A 16,102-nucleotide genomic window follows, 5' to 3' on the forward strand; every position below is an offset into this window, starting at 1 on the left:
CTGTACAATGATATAACAAAATTCCAATCACCCACATTTTTGCAATCCAAAGATTCTAATTAATATTTTGGTGTATTTTCTCCCAGCCATGAATTTAGGAATATAAACACTTCTGGTGTTTAATAAGGACATGAGTTTGTCACTAGTGTTATAACAATCATTTGTGTCCCAAACCGCTCAGTAGGACATCAAAGGCTAGTAGATTAAAGAGTTTACTAGATTAATAGATTCTTAAGGCAGGAGATTAAACATTGTCTGCCCCAAAGCAGCAGGGACAGTAAATGCTCTCCCATTGGTAGTGGAGTGACTTTTTTTGTGTGGTTTGGAAAAAAGCCCTACCAGATGGTTCAAAATAATCAGGTCCTGAGGGATGTGTATACACAAACACACACACACACCAACTGAGAACTTTTGCCTAAAGTAATCCATGATTGACTTGAATGGAAATGCATCGAGGGAAGGGTCCATAATTTTCAACAAATTCAGAATCTGTGACTCCTTCAAAATGTCAGTGTAAGATAAATTCGAGCCGAAATAAGCAGGCGAAGAGAGGCAACAAAGGGCTAGGGAATTTATTTGAATGCAATCCCCGGGTGATGTTCCTCAGTCTGAAACACAGGACGGGGAAGTTACACACAGCAGGGCAGGCAGCAAGTTTTTAAAGAAGGTAGGGAGAGGGAGAGCAAAGGTATACAGTGGCATGAGGATTGGCTCACCTAGGGTACATTGGGGTCTCTCATTGGTCTTTAGCCAGGTACTGGAAAGTTACCACTAATCTTTTAGCTTGGGGGAAGGGCTCCAGTTAGGAGTGTTATCCGATCAGGCTCTGGAATGTTGTCAGACCGGAACCTGTTGGTCTCTTTGCCTTGTTTGGTGAGGCCTGAGCTTGTCCAGCAGGTTCACCCCTTCCCCTGGTGCCTCCAGCCTTTTGGTCCTAATGGGTGATGACTCGATCTGGCTACTTCCGGCTGACAAGGGGCTCGTGGGGGGGGTGCTTTTTTTTTTTTTTTTTAGGATGATTATTTTTTATTGAAGGGTAGTTGATGCACAGTATTACATTACATCAGTTTCAAGTGTACAAAACAGTGATAAAACATTTATATACATAATTCTAGGTTCCAGATAACCCCCTACAAAGCTGTTACAATATCTTCACTATATTCCTTATGCTATACATTACATCCCGGTTACTTATTTATTTTACCATTGGAAGTCTGTCCCTTTGGTTTTTTCTTTGTTTTTTTTTTGTGAGGACATCTCTCATATTTATTAATAAAATGGTTGTTAACGACAATAAAATTCTGTATAGGGGAGTCAATGCTCAATGCACAATCGTTAAGCCACCCCAAGCCTAATTTTCGTCAGTCTCCAATCTTCTGAGGCATAACAAACAAGTTCTTACATGGAGAACAAATTCTTACATAATGAATAAGTTACATAGTGAACAGTACAAGGGCAGTCATCACAGAAACTTTTGGTTTTGCTCATGCATTATGAACTATAAACAGTTCAAATATGAATACTCATTTGGTTTTTATACTTGATTTATATGTGGATACCACATTTCTCTCTTTATTATTATTATTTTTAATAAAATGCTGAAGTGGTAGGTAGATGCAAGATAAAGGTAGAAAACATAGTTCAGTGTTGTAAGAGAGCAAATGTAGATGATCAGCTGTGTCTGTAGACTATGTGTTAATCCAAGCTAGACAAGGGCAATAAAACATCCACGTATGCAGAAGATTTCTCTCAGAACGGGGGGGTGAGGTTCTAAGCCTCACCTCTGTTGATCCCCAATTTCTCACCTGATGGCCCCCCTGCGACTGTGTCTGTCTTAGGTTGTTCCTCCCTTGAGGAATCTTACCCGTCTCTGGCTAACCAGTCACATTCCGGGGCCATACAGGGAAATGTAAAGTTGGTAAGTGAGAGAGAAGCCTTATTGTTTGAAATGGTTAGCTTTTTATTTCTTTGTATATTTATGCCCTGTAGCTTCTATGCCCAGCATTTGTCTTGAGGTATCTTTACCACTTGGAAGAATTATGATACAAGGTAAATTTCATATGAGGCACGAATTCTATTTAAGGGTTGTAATTAGGAAGGAAGAAGAAAAGCTATAGAAGTAGCAGGCAGAAGAAAACCTGGGAAGATTGATTATTTCTTTGACATATCTTCTTGTAGAGTAACTTCAGCATGTATAGGTTTTAAGTTACTACTTAAATTGCACACACACATTAACATAATAGGAGTATGGTTACATAACCAAAGCACATCTGTAATTACCAGCCATCTCCAGTGAAACCAAGAAAACCAGTTAGGTACCTTAGGCATCTGTGAAAACTTATCTATGATATGGTGGATATTGTTCAACTGAACTTGAACAGTCTGAGAAAAATCAGACAAATTAAAACAACCCATTCCTGGAGAATGTTCACATCCCTTATGTTCTTTTAACAGTAAATAGTCTGTAGTTTTAAGATTTTGGAGTGCTACAATTTGCACTTCTCCTAATTCTTGGTTGAGTTCCAACAGTATAGATCCAGTCAAATTTGTTGTTTTACTGTATGCACAGGCCAGCCCAGACATCTCCCTCATTCCCATGGCAAGTCCAGGAGCTGGTGGGATGAGTGCATCTACAGCTGCAGCAGTGTGTGGATCTTTGTTGGGGTTTTTTGATGATCATCTTCTGGCATGAGTCTTCCAGAGAGTGCTGATATTGGAAGTTCTCTTTTATGTCGTATCTTAGTTCATATTCGGGGTAGCCCAATTAGGCTTTGATCTTCTGTATAAATGCAAACAGACCCTTTGCCTACACTTTTATATGCCCTTTATACCCTTGTGTAGAACTCATTGGAGGTTACCACACAGGAACTGCCCTTTTTTGTTTTGTTTTGTTTTGTTTTGTTTTGTTTTTGGTATCACTAATCTACACTTACATGACGAATATTATGTTTACTAGGCTCTCCCCTATACCAGGTCTCCCCTATAAACCCCTTTACAGTCACTGTCCATCAGCATAGCAAAATGTTGTAGAATCACTACTTGCCTTCTCTGTGTTGTACAGCCCTCCCTTTTCTCCTACCCCCCATGCATGTTAATCTTAATACCCCCCTACTTCTCCACCCCTTATCCCTCCCTACCCACCCATCCTCCCCAGTCCCTTTCCCTTTGGTACCTGTTAGTCCATTCTTGAGTTCTGTGATTCTGCTGCTGTTTTGTTCCTTCACTTTTTCCTTTGTTCTTATATTCCACAGATGAGTGAAATCATTTGGTATTTCTCTTTCTCCGCTTGGCTTGTTTCACTGAGCATAATACCCTCCAGCTCCATCCATATTGCTGTAAATGATTGGATTTGCCCTTTTCTTATGGCTGAGTAGTATTCCATTGTGTATATGTACCATGTCTTCTTTATCCATTCATCTATCGATGGACATTTAGGTTGCTTCCAATTCTTGGCTATTGTAAATAGTGCTGCGATAAACATAGGGGTGCACTGATCTTTCTCATACTTGATTGCTGCATTCTTAGGGTAAATTGCTAGGAGTGCAATTCCTGGGTCAAATGGTAAGTCTGTTTTGAGAATTTCGATGTACCTCCATACTGCTTTCCACAATGGTTGAACTAACTTACATTCCCACCAGCAGTGTAGGAGGGTTCCCCTTTCTCCACAGCCTCGCCAACATTTGTTGTTGTTTGTCTTTTGGATGGCAGCCATCCTTACTGCTGTGAGGTGATACCTCATTGTAGTTTTAATTTGCATTTCTCTGATAATTAGCGATGTGGAGCATCTTTTCATGTGTCTGTTGGCCATCTGTATTTCTTTTTTGGAGAACTGTCTGTTCAGTTCCTCTGCCCATTTTTTAATTGGGTTATTTGATTTTTGTTTGTTGAGGCATGTGAGCTCTTTATATATTCTGGACGTCAAGCCTTTATCGGATATGTCATTTTCAAATATATTCTCCCATACTGTAGGGATCCTTTTTGTTCTATTGATGGTGTCTTTTGCTGTACAGAAGCTTTTCAGCTTAATATAGTCCCACTTACAAATTTTTGCTGTTCTTTTCCTTGCCCGGGAAGATATGTTCAAGAAGAGGTCACTCATGTTTATGTCTAAGAGGTTTTCGCCTATGTTTTCTTCCAAGAGTTTAATGGTTTCATGACTTACATTCAGCTCTTTGATCCACTTTGAGTTTACTTTTGTATATGGGGTTAGACAATGGTCCAGTTTCATTCTCCTACATGTAGCTGTCCAGTTTTGCCAGCACCATCTGTTGAAGAGACTGTCATTTCCCCATTGTATGTCCATGGCTCCTTTATCAAATATTAATTGACCATATATGTCTGGCTTAATGTCTGGATTGTCTAGTCTGTTCCATTGGTCTGTGGCTCTGCTCTTGTGCCAGTACCAAATTGTCTTGATTACTATGGCTTTATAGTAGAGCTTGAAGTTGGGGAGTGAGATCCCCCCTACTTTATTCTTCTTTCTCAGGATTGCTTTGGCTATTCGGGGTCTTTGGTGTTTCCATATGAATTTTTGAATTATTTGTTCCAGTTCATTGAAGAATGTTGCTGGTAGTTTCATAGGGATTGCATCAAATCTGTATATTGCTTTGGGCAGGATGGCCATTTTGACGATATTAATTCTTCCTAGCCACGAGCATGGGATGAGTTTCCATCTGTTAGTGTCCCCTTTAATTTCTCTTAAGAGTGACTTGTAGTTTTCAGAGTATAAGTCTTTCACTTCTTTGGTTAGGTTTATTCCTAGGTATTTTATTTTTTTTTGATGCAATTGTGAATGGAGTTGTTTACCTGATTTCTCTTTCTGTTGGTTCATTGTTAGTATATAGGAAAGCCACAGATTTGTGTGTTGATTTTGTATCCTGCAACTTTGCTGTATTCTGATATCAGTTCTAGTAGTTTTGGGGTGGAGTCTTTAGGGTTTTTTATGTACAGTATCATGTCATCTGCAAATAGTGACAGTTTAACTTCTTCTTTACCAATCTGGATTCCTTGTATTTCTTTGTTTTGTCTGATTGCCGTGGCTAGGACCTTCAGTACTATGTTAAATAACAGTGGAGAGAGTGGGCATCCCTGTCTAGTTCCCTATCTCAGAGGAAATGCTTTCAGCATCTCGCTGTTCAATATAATGTTGGCTGTGGGTTTATCATAGATGGCCTTTATTATGTTGAGGTACTTGCCCTCTATTCCCATTTTGCTGAGAGTTTTTATCATGAATGGATGTTGAACGTTGTCAAATGCTTTTTCAGCATCTATGGAGATGATCATGTGGTTTTTGTCTTTCTTTTTGTTGATGTGGTGGATGATGTTCATGGACTTTCGAATGTTGTACCATCCTTGCATCCCTGGGATGAATCCCACTTGGTCATGGTGTATGATCCTTTTGATGTATTTTTGAATTCGGTTTACTAATATTTTGTTGAGTATTTTTGCATCTACGTTCATCAGGGATATTGGTCTGTAGTTTTCTTTTTTGGTGGGGTCTTTGCCTGGTTTTGGTATTAGGGTGATGTTAGCTTCGTAGAATGAGTTTGGGAGTATCCCCTGCTCCTCTATTTTTTGGAAAACTCTAAGGAGAATGGGTATTATGTCTTCCCTGTACGTCTGATAAAATTCCAAGGTAAATCCATCTGGCCCGGGGGTTTTGTTCTTTGGTACTTTTTTGATTACCGCTTCAATTTCGTTGCTGGTAATTGGTCTGTTTAGATTTTCTGTTTCTTTCTGGGTCAGTCTTGGAAGGTTATCTTTTTCTAGGAAGTTGTCCATTTCTCCTAGGTTTCCCAGCTTGTTAGCATATAGGTTTTCATAGTATTCTCTAATAATTCTTTGTATTTCTGTGGGGTCCGTCGTGATTTTTCCTTTCTCGTTTCTGATACTGTTGATTTGTGTTGACTCTCTTTTCTTCTTAATAAGTCTTGCTAGAGGCTTATCTATTTTGTTTATTTTCTCGAAGAACCAGCTCTTGGTTTCATTGATTTTTGCTATTGTTTTATTCTTCTCAATTTTATTTATTTCTTCGCTGATCTTTATTATGTCCCTCCTTCTGCTGACCTTAGGCCTCATCTGTTCTTCTTTTTCCAATTTCGATAATTGTGACATTAGACCATTCATTTGGGATTGTTCTTCGTTTTTTAAATATGCTTGGATTGCTATAAACTTTCCTCTTAAGACTGCTTTTGCTGTGTCCCACAGAAGTTGGGGCTTAGTGTTGTTGTTGTCATTTGTTTCCATATATTGCTGGATCTCCATTTTGATTTGGTCATTGATCCACTGATTATTTAGGAGTGTGTTGTTAAGCCTCCATGTGTTTGTGAGCCTCTTTGCTATCTTTGTACAGTTTATTTCTAGTTTTATGCCTTTGTGGTCTGAAAAGTTGGTTGGTAGGATTTCAATCTTTTGGAATTTTCTGAGACTCTTTTTGTGGCCTAGTATGTGGTCTATTCTGGAGAATGTTCCATGTGCACTTGAGAAGAATGTATATCCTGTTGCTTTTGGATGTAGAGTTCTATAGATGTCTATTAGGTCCATCTGCTCTACTGTGTTGTTCAGTGCTTCCGTGTCCTTACTTATTTTCTGCCTGGTGGATCTATCCTTTGGGGTGGGTGGTGTGTTGAAGTCTCCTAGAATGAATGCATTGCAGTCTATATCCCCCTTTAGTTCTGTTAGTATTTGTTTCACATATGCTGGTGCTCCTGTGTTGGGTGCATATATATTTAGAATGGTTATATCCTCTTGTTGGACTGAGCCCTTTATCATTATGTAGTGTCCTTCTTTATCTCTTGTTACTTTCTTTGTTTTGAAGTCTATTTTGTCTGATATTAGTACTGCAACCCCTGCTTTCTTCTCACTGTTGTTTGCTTGAAATATGTTTTTCCATCCCTTGACTTTTAGTCTGTACATGTCTTTGTGTTTGAGGTGAGTTTCTTGTAAGCAGCATATAGATGGGTCTTGCTTTTTTATCCATTCTGTTACTCTGTGTCTTTTGATTGGTGCATTCAACCCATTAACATTTAGGGTGACTATTGAAAGATATGTACTTATTGCCATTGCAGGCTTTCAATTCCTGGTTACCAAAGGTTCAAGGTTAGCCTCTTTAGTATCTTAGTGCCTAACTTAGCTCGCTTATTGAGCTGTTATATACACTGTCTGGAGATTCTTTTCTTCTCTCCTTTCTTGTTCCTCCTCCTGGATTCTTCATATGTTGGGTGTTTTGTGCTGTGCTCTTTCTAGGAGTGCTCCCATCTAGAGCAGTCCCTGTAAGATGTTCTGTAGACGTGGTTTGTGGAAAGCAAATTCCCTCAGCTTTTGTTTGTCTTGGAATTGTTTAATCCCACCATCATATTTGAATGATAGTCGTGCTGGATACAGTATCCTTGGTTCAAGGCCCTTCTGTTTCATTGTATTAAATATATCATGCCATTCTCTTCTGGCCTGTAGGGTTTCTGTTGAGAAATCTGACGTTAGCCTGATGGGTTTCCCTTTATAGGTGACCTTTTTCTCTCTAGCTGCCTTTAAAACTCTTTCCTTCTCCTTGATCTTTGCCATTTTAATTATTATGTGTCTTGGTGTTGCCCTTCTTGGATCCTTTCTGTTGGGGGTTCTGTGTATTTCCGTGGTCTGTTCGATTACTTCTTCCCCCAGTGTGGGGAAGTTTTCAGCAATTATTTCTTCTAAGATACTTTCCATCTCTTTTCCTCTCTCTTCTTCTTCTGGGACCCCTATAATACGGATATTGTTCCTTTTGGATTGGTCACACAGTTCTCATAATATTGTTTCATTCCTGGAGATCCTTTTGTCTCTCTCTATGTCAGCTTCTATGCGTTCCTGTTCTCTGGTTTCAATTCCATCAATGGCCTCTTGCATCCTATCCATTCTGCTTATAAACCCTTCCAGAGTTTGTTTCATTTCTGTGATCTCCTTTCTGGCATCTGTGATCTCCCTCCGGACTTCATCCCATTTCTCTTGCGTATTTCTCTGCATCTCTGTCAGCATGTTTATGATTCTTATTTTGAATTCTTTGTCAGGAAGGCTGGTTAGGTCTGTCTCCTTCTCTGGTGTTGTCTCTGTGATCTTTGTCTGCCTGTAGCTTTGCCTTTTCATGGTGATAGGAATAGTTTGCAGAGCTGGGACGAGTGACGGCTGGAAGGACTTCCTTTCTTGTTGGTTTGTGGCCCTCCTCTCCTGGGAGAACAGCGACCTCTAGTGGCTTGTGCTGGGTAGCTGCGCGCAGACAGGGTTTCTGCTTCCTGCCCGGCTGCTATGGAGTTAATCTCCACTGTTGCTGTGGGCCTGGCCTGGCTCGGGCAGCTACTCCAAAGTGGTGGAGTCGCGTTGGAGCAGGAGCTGCTGGGAGGCTATTTATCTCCGTAAGGGGCCTCCCTGCTCCCTGCAGCCCAGGGGTTAGGGTGCCCAGAGATCCCGGATTCCCTACCTCTGGATTAAGTGACCCGCCCTGCCCCTTTAAGACTTCCAAAGAGCACCCGCCAAAACAAAACAACGACCACCAAAAAAAAAAAAGAAAAAAAATTTTAAATTAAAAAAAAAAAAAAAAATTTTTTTTAAAAGAAACGGTGGTCTCTCGTTTTTCTTTATTCTCCGGTGCCAGCCTCAGGCCTCTGCTCACCGGTCTTGCTGTCCTGTTTCCCTAGTATTGGGGTCCCTATCCCTTTAAGACTTCCAAAAAGCGCTTGCCAAGACAAAACAGCAAAAAAGCAAAAAAAAAAAAAAAAAAATGGTCGCGCGCTTTTCTTATGTCCTCTGGCACCCGGCCTCCAGTGCCCGCTCACTGTTCTTGCTGCCCTGTTTTCCTAGTATCCAGGGCCCTGCACTCTGGCCCGGATGGCTGGGGCTGGGTGTTCGGCAGCCCTGGGCTCCGTCTCCCTCCCGCTCTGCCTATTCTTCTCCCGCCGGGAGTTGGGGGTATGGGCGCTCGGCTCCCGCGGGGCCGGGGCTTGTATCTTACCCCCTTTGCGAGTTGCTGGGTTCTCTCAGGTGCGGATGTGGTCTGGATATTGTCCTGTGTCCTCTGGTCTTTATTCTAGGAAGGGTTGTCTTTGTTATATTTTCATAGATATATGTTGTTTTGGGAGGAGATTTCCGCTGCTGTACTCACGCCGCCATCTTCCGCCCCTCTCCGGGATGGGTCTTTAAGGCTTATTAAAACTGGGATGTGGTGGGTTGCCATCACAGGGGTGGAGATGTCCCACACGACGGACTGACAGCAGTCTAGGAAGTCAGGAGACTCAGGTACTGTTGTCTAACTCCCCTTCACTGACCAAAGCAATGAGGGAGTTTCTGGCATCCTGTAAGCATTTAAAAGGTGGGAGGGAAATAGAGGCTCCTAACTTATAGAGCAAATCCCGTCCTAACAGAGGGGTAGGACAGGAAGGCATGACTAGAAAGGAATGGGTAAACGGGATGCCTTGGAAGGTGCAGGCCACCGGGCCTGTCTCTAAAGGCTTGGAGAGGGCTCCCATGACCCCATCTACGGAGATCTTGGCAGGGTTCAAAGGCCCTTAAAGGAGGGGACAACAGAGTAGGTAGCACCCGTATCCACTAAGAAGGAGATGGGCTTACCCGCTACCCACAGCTTTGGTCCTGGGCTCGGTGAGGGTGATCGGGATGTCCGAGTCCAGGCATCTTCAGTCTTCAAGGATGCCCAGCAGGTCTGAAGGGTAGTCCTTCGAGGGCGTCCACCCCCTGTGGGGCTCTGCCACCAGAGAACGACCACCCCTGAGTGGACAGTCTACTTTCCAATGACCTCGCTTACCACAGCTGGGGCACGGACTGGTCGGTCTGTGTGGTTGGTTGGGGCACTTCCGTGCCCAGTGCCCTTCTTCGCCACACCAAAAGCAAGGGCCCAGAGGTTTGAGTTATCTTCAGGGACACCCCGACGATTTCCACGAGCCAGCCGCAGAGCAGCTGTTATGGTGCAAGTTTGTTCTGCCATTCGGGCAGCTGACCTCATCTCGCTCTCGTCCTCTCAAGCATGAAAAACTTTAAATGCCATATCTACCAAGTCTTCTAGAGGGGTCTGGGGACCATCCTCAGCCTTTTTAAGCTTGCGCCTGATGTCAGGATCTGACTGAGTTATAAAATGCAAGGCCAGAAGAGAGGAACCTAACGCTGAGGCTGGGTCAATTTTAGTAAAAGCTCCTAGAGTTTCTTTTAGGCGCTTGAGGAATTCTAATGGGTTTTCGTCAGATTTCTGGGTAATTTCTCTAAGCTTATCATAATTGATAGCCATTTGGGCGGTTCAGTTCATACCTGCCAATAAGTAGTGAACCATGTGATCCCGGCATGCTTCACCCTCGGGAGAATTATAATCCCACAGGGGTTCTTGTAGAGGAATAGCTTCTCTGCCCATAGGTTCCCGCTCATTTGTGGCATGGGCTTCATTGGCACAGTGCTGTGCTGCTGCCGTGACACGGTCATATTCTTCTGGGGTTAGAGTGGATTGGAGGACTACATGTACATCGTGCCAGGTGAGCTTGTAAGCTCGAGTGAGATATTTAAACTGTTTGGCGAACATTACAGGGTTGGAGGAAAAGGACCCCAATCGCTGTTTTACTTGGGACAAGTCTGCCAGGGAAAAGGGAACGTGAACCTGCACTACCCCTTCAGCCCCCACTCCCTCTCTCAGAGGAGCCACCACATGAGCTTGAGACCGCTGTGACTTAGAGCGGGTTACAGGAGGGCTAGACCATTTGGGCACCAGCCGTGGTGAGTAAGACGGTGGCGGGTTTGAAGGAGGGGACGGAGGAGGCGACCTTGGCAGTGGGGGATACAACCTGGGAATCAATGCAGAGCTTGAAGGCAGGGGACTGGAGTATGGGGGAGTTTTATCTGCATTTATCTGAAGTGTTGTCGGCACCTGTGGAGCAAGATGGTTGCATGACTGGAAGAGAAGGGGAACAAGATGGTGGAGAAACCAGAAGAGAAGGAGAACAAGATGGTGGAGAAACCGGAAGAGAAGAACAAGATGGCAGAGAAACCAGAAGAAAAGGAGAATGAGGTGGTGGAGAAACCAGAAGAGAAGGGGAACAAAATGGTGCAGAAACCGGAAGAGAAGGAGAATGAGGTGGTGGAGAAACTGGAAGAGAAGGGGAACAAGATGGAGGAGAGAAACATTGAGGAAGGGAGCTGTCCCCCGCAGTGTGCCTGGAGGAGCAGGAAGGGGGGTAGCTGAGATCCTCCACCGAGTCCGTCAGAGAAGAGCCTCCCAGTAATAGGAGGGGTAGAGATCGGCAGTCTTTGGCGGAGGCCTGGGCTAACAAAACTTGGGAAGGAGTACACTTAACACACAAACCTGGGCGGGTGCGCAGAATCCAAAAAGCCTGCACATATGGGATTTCACTCCACTTTCCGCTCCCATGGCAATAATTAGTTAACTCGGTGAGGAGGCCAAAATCGAAAGTTCCCTCAGGGGGCCAGCGAGATTGGTTGTCCAAGGGATATTGAGGCCAGGCCTGAGAGCAAAGGAAGACTAACTTCCATTTGCGAACTTCCCAGGACAAATATAGAGTAGCCAGATTATAAATGAGACACTGCAGCAGGGTCTGAGCCTCTGCTTTTGAGGGCTGGTTCCCCATGTCTGTGCCACTCCCCAAGTAATCCCACTGAGAGGAGCGCCCAGTGTCCCAAGCGCGCCAAGTCAGGGGAGACGTCCTGGGAGCCTGGGTGAGGGACGTCTCCCACACCGCAGGGCCAGGGGCAGGCCGGATGCCCGCAGAGGGTGGGCTGGATGCCCAGGGGCCAGATGCCCGGCCCTGGACGTAGCTATGATTTCGAATGGACCAGGCAAAACAGAGTTAGGGAGGGAAACAGACTGGGAGAAACTCAGGGACTCACCAGAAAATGGTCCACACAGCGGAGAGCAGGCTGAGTTCCCGGGTCAGGGAAGGAGGGGGCAGGGCTGCTGGTGGCCAGTCCAGGCCCCGCACCCATGCTCCTTCCCGGGATTTCAGCACTAAATGTAAGATAAATTCTAGCCGAAATAAGCAGGCGAAGAGAGGCAACAAAGGGCTAGGTAGTTTATTTGAACACAATCCCCGGGTGATGTTCCTCAGTCTGAAACACAGGCCGGAGAAGTCACACACAGCAGGACAAGTAGCAAGTTTTTAAAGAAGGCAGGGGGAGGGAGAGCAAAGATGTACAGTGGCACGAGGATTGGCTCACCTAGGGTATGTGGGGGTCTCTCGTTGGTCTTTAGCCAGGTACTGGAAAGTTACCACTAATCTTTTAGCTTGGGGGAAGGGCTCCAGTTAGGAGTGTTATCCGATCAGGCTCTGGAATGTTGTCAGACCGGAACCTGTTGGTCTCTTTGCCTTGTTTGGTGAGGCCTGAGCTTGTCCAGCAGGCTCACCCCTTCCCCTGGTGCCTCCAGCCTTGCTCACCCCTTCCCCTGGTGCCTCCAGCCTTACAGTCAGGAGCCCAGGTTTGTCAAGTTCTTTCAACAGCTCTATTATTCTGGTACTGTTTGAGGTTAGGGCACTTACTCTGCATGCTTAGAAGACAGAAACCTTGGAAGAGCTGCAGAACAGATGAAAAGCCAGGTTCTTTTATCAGAAGGAGGTCTTGAGGAGAGCTGGCCCATGAAAAATGCACACATTGCCCTTTACCTTCTCAATGTGTCATTTGTCTCTTCCACAGTACCTCTGATAGCAATCCATCAGAGAATCAACAACAATATGTCAACTTAAAAATGATGCCACTTCTTGAGGATATGCCCAGGAGAAGTATCTGCTCCTAGTGCTACTCCCAGTTATACATGTGTTGGGAACAAGAGTTACGAACCTTGAGGTCAAATTAATAATTGGTAGGAAATGAGCTAGCATATTTTTAATGCCTACCGTGCACTTGACATGCCTCAAGACCCTCATTTGATAAATTCCAGAATCAAGTCTCAACCCTGGTTCTAGCCAATTTTACAGTCAATTTAACCTCCAAGCCAAACAGCCTCCCCTGATTTATCAATCTTCTCTGCTTTGTATTCTTGGCTACAATTTACTTTTCTCTCAAACTTCTATCCTAATTAGGAAATCAGTTAAACACAAATAAGCATTATCTTGGAAAAAAAAAAAGCCTTATATATTTCATTTTGAAACATTGATTCTGAAAGAGGTGTTTGGTAAAACTTCCAAAAAAAGATTTGGATTATAAAAAGTTAAGAATTTATTGTTCAAAGGCTGCCATCTAGTGGCCACAGATAGTAAACCCCCAAAAATAAACTTCATAGAAAAGGTATGGGAAAATCCCATAATACCTCATCACTTGGTTTGTTAGCAACATTTGATAAACTGGAGTTAGGTGGGAAAATATTAACATATTTATGTTCCACTAACCCTGATCCATAAGAGATACTGTGCCCATAAACTCTGGCAGCAGGATGTTTATCAGAATGTTTCCAAAAACCAAGGATACAGCCTCATCTGACAACACACTTGACAGTTAAATTCAATTCCAACAGAAAGTTGTTTTCTTTATGCTTTCAAAGTATGACACGAGGTTTCCTTCACTCAACAAAATTTTACTGGGACCCTACTATGTGTAAAGTGTGCTGAATTTCGCTGGGTACACGATGTAGCATATGCTCTAGAGAACCTTGGCATCTGGTGAGAAACAAGGTCCCCGCCCTGCAAGGTTGTGAACTTGTGCCCTACAGGGGCCTCAGTCTATTAGGGCCTCTCAGTATTTCAGGTCTCTTCCCTAATGCCTAACCAACAGGAGGGATCACATTTTAGTATTTTATTTATTTCCTCCCCTTGTTCTGTCATGAACATTTTTCCCCTTTAAGAGTTCTTGAAAGCAAAAGTAAGTTTTACCCAGTTACTGGGAAATTCTCTAGGTATTTGTAACCTAGGAAATACTTGTGATGGTGGAAATGCTGTCAGTAGTAGGGAAGAATCCCAACTTCTCAAGCCTCTCAGGACCCCCTCCCCTCTGCACTGGCCTCCCATCTTCAGAATGCAGCCAAGGGAAGAGCAGCAAAGGCTGGCAGTCTGCCAGTGAGTCAGAACATGAAGATGCCCCAGGACCTTGGCAAATCCAGCCAGTGCTGTAAGAGTACATCCTATAGTTTCTGGAAAAGTTTCTGCAAAAGGTCTCTGGCCAGTACTAATTATTCAATCTGAATATATGATATAGCTTTTTCACCACTCAAGGCAAACACTACAAGCTGGGGGTGGGGAGCAGTGGGTTGTGTCAACTTTTCAACTTATAGCTGCCAGAAGTCTAGAACTGTTTGCCTCCTTTTCAGTCTTAGATCCTATGACAATAGCGTGGGGCCACAGGAGCTGTCAGCATGTTGGGATGAGGTGTAAGTCCACGAGTGGTAAACATCTAATACAAACTGCTCCTCCCTGTTCATGTAATTCTACTGGGGCCATCAGTCCTGTGGCCCTCCACCATCCACCTCTAGATGGTCCTGTTGCTCAAGATGGCCAGAGTATGCCATCTTCCTAAGAGACACAGTGATTAGTCCAGAGATGAGTATATGACCTAAGCAGAGGGGTCAGGATCTTTCTGTGCTTCAGCAGGAATGTCAGAGAAAAGGATTGCCTTTTCTCTCTGAGGCCCATGGCTATTTTTGCTGCCCCACAGAAAGATCAACACAGGAAAGCAGAACTAAGAGATGGAAAGAGAACATTCTAATGATGTCATTTAAAACCCTCGATTCATTTATTCCCTTTGTCCCTCCATGGGTTCAGAAAGAGTATAAAGTGAGGCTGATGAAGACTTCCTTAAAAACTTACTTTATAGGTTAAAGCACAGATGCAAAGAGTCTCTTGCACTTTAGAAAGCTCATCTGCCAATTCTGATCTTGGAAAAAAAGGAAACCTTGAGGACAAAGCAATAGGAGCTAACCAGCTGACACCTGAAGACTTGAATCTTACAGTAAGGAACTTTAAGTATAATCTAGTCCAAGGCAAGATTTTAAATATGAGACACCAAGGTAGAAGGAAATAAGGGCTTGTTCGAGAGAGTACTCACTAAGGCATCCCATATCAGATGGGCTCACAATGTGGCAGAGACTAGGATTGATGAGTGCTGGAGCACTGAAGTGCCTGGCCCTTTCACACTCATACTTGTTTAATCCTCCGTCAATCGGTGGGTACATATTTTAGCTCCATTTGCTAGATGATGAAATTGAGGCCAGAGAGGTTAAATGACTACACCAGTGTCACACAGCTAACATGGAACAGAGCTGAGCTCCAAATACAAGCCTAAGTCTTTTTTTCCTACTCTTAACTTTAGATTAAAATATTATGTACATGAAGCAAGACATAGAAGACTTAGCAGTGATGCCATTCCTTGTTCTTAAATAAGACATAAGTGCCTGAAAAATCATCTGGGAGGGACCAAGGAGAAGACTTCAATAAAGGCTAAGAACTGGTTTAAATTGCTAAACAAGCCCCTTAAACCTGCAAGTCCCAGCTGCCTTCTACAAACTGAGGAAGCTGAAATAGATGTCTCAAAATAAATGTGCAAAATAGAACAGGCAAAAGACAAAACCACCCAACCATTCCCTTCCTTGAGGTTTGGGTAGAGAGCAGCTGCCAATAGGGGAACTCTCAGGCATTTGAATATGTAGCTGATTTTGATAAGTACTATTAACATACTGTACCCAAGAAATACTGCCACTCCTGCGGTCCTGAAATACAGTCATGATGCAGCTGATCTATTTGTGCAGATAACTGGCACTGTTTTCCCCTAGACATTCACTTAAGTAATGTAGATTCAACATCTTACATAGTTAGCTTATGATGAGTCTACCGGCCAGGTTCACAAGTCCCTCAAATCTGCTGAGCATTTCCCCATTTCCCCAGATTTCTGCCTGAGTGTGGTGGCCAAACTGTAGCCAGCATCTCCTGGGCCTGAATTCCATCTCCAGCCAAGAGACCCCAGGATGTGCACACACCAAAGGGCTGAACAGTAGCCATAAGAACAAAGAAGAGCATCCCAAAAACATCCTAGAGAGGAGATCTGTTTCCCTAGTCCTCCAGTGATCCAAGACACATCCTGAAATCCCAGTGCATGGTGGGATGACCCTTTTCTCCAGAACAGAGGTTCTTAAGTTGGAGTCCAT

Source organism: Manis pentadactyla, chromosome 3 (assembly GCF_030020395.1).
Source record: "Manis pentadactyla isolate mManPen7 chromosome 3, mManPen7.hap1, whole genome shotgun sequence".
NCBI lineage: Eukaryota > Metazoa > Chordata > Mammalia > Pholidota > Manidae > Manis > Manis pentadactyla.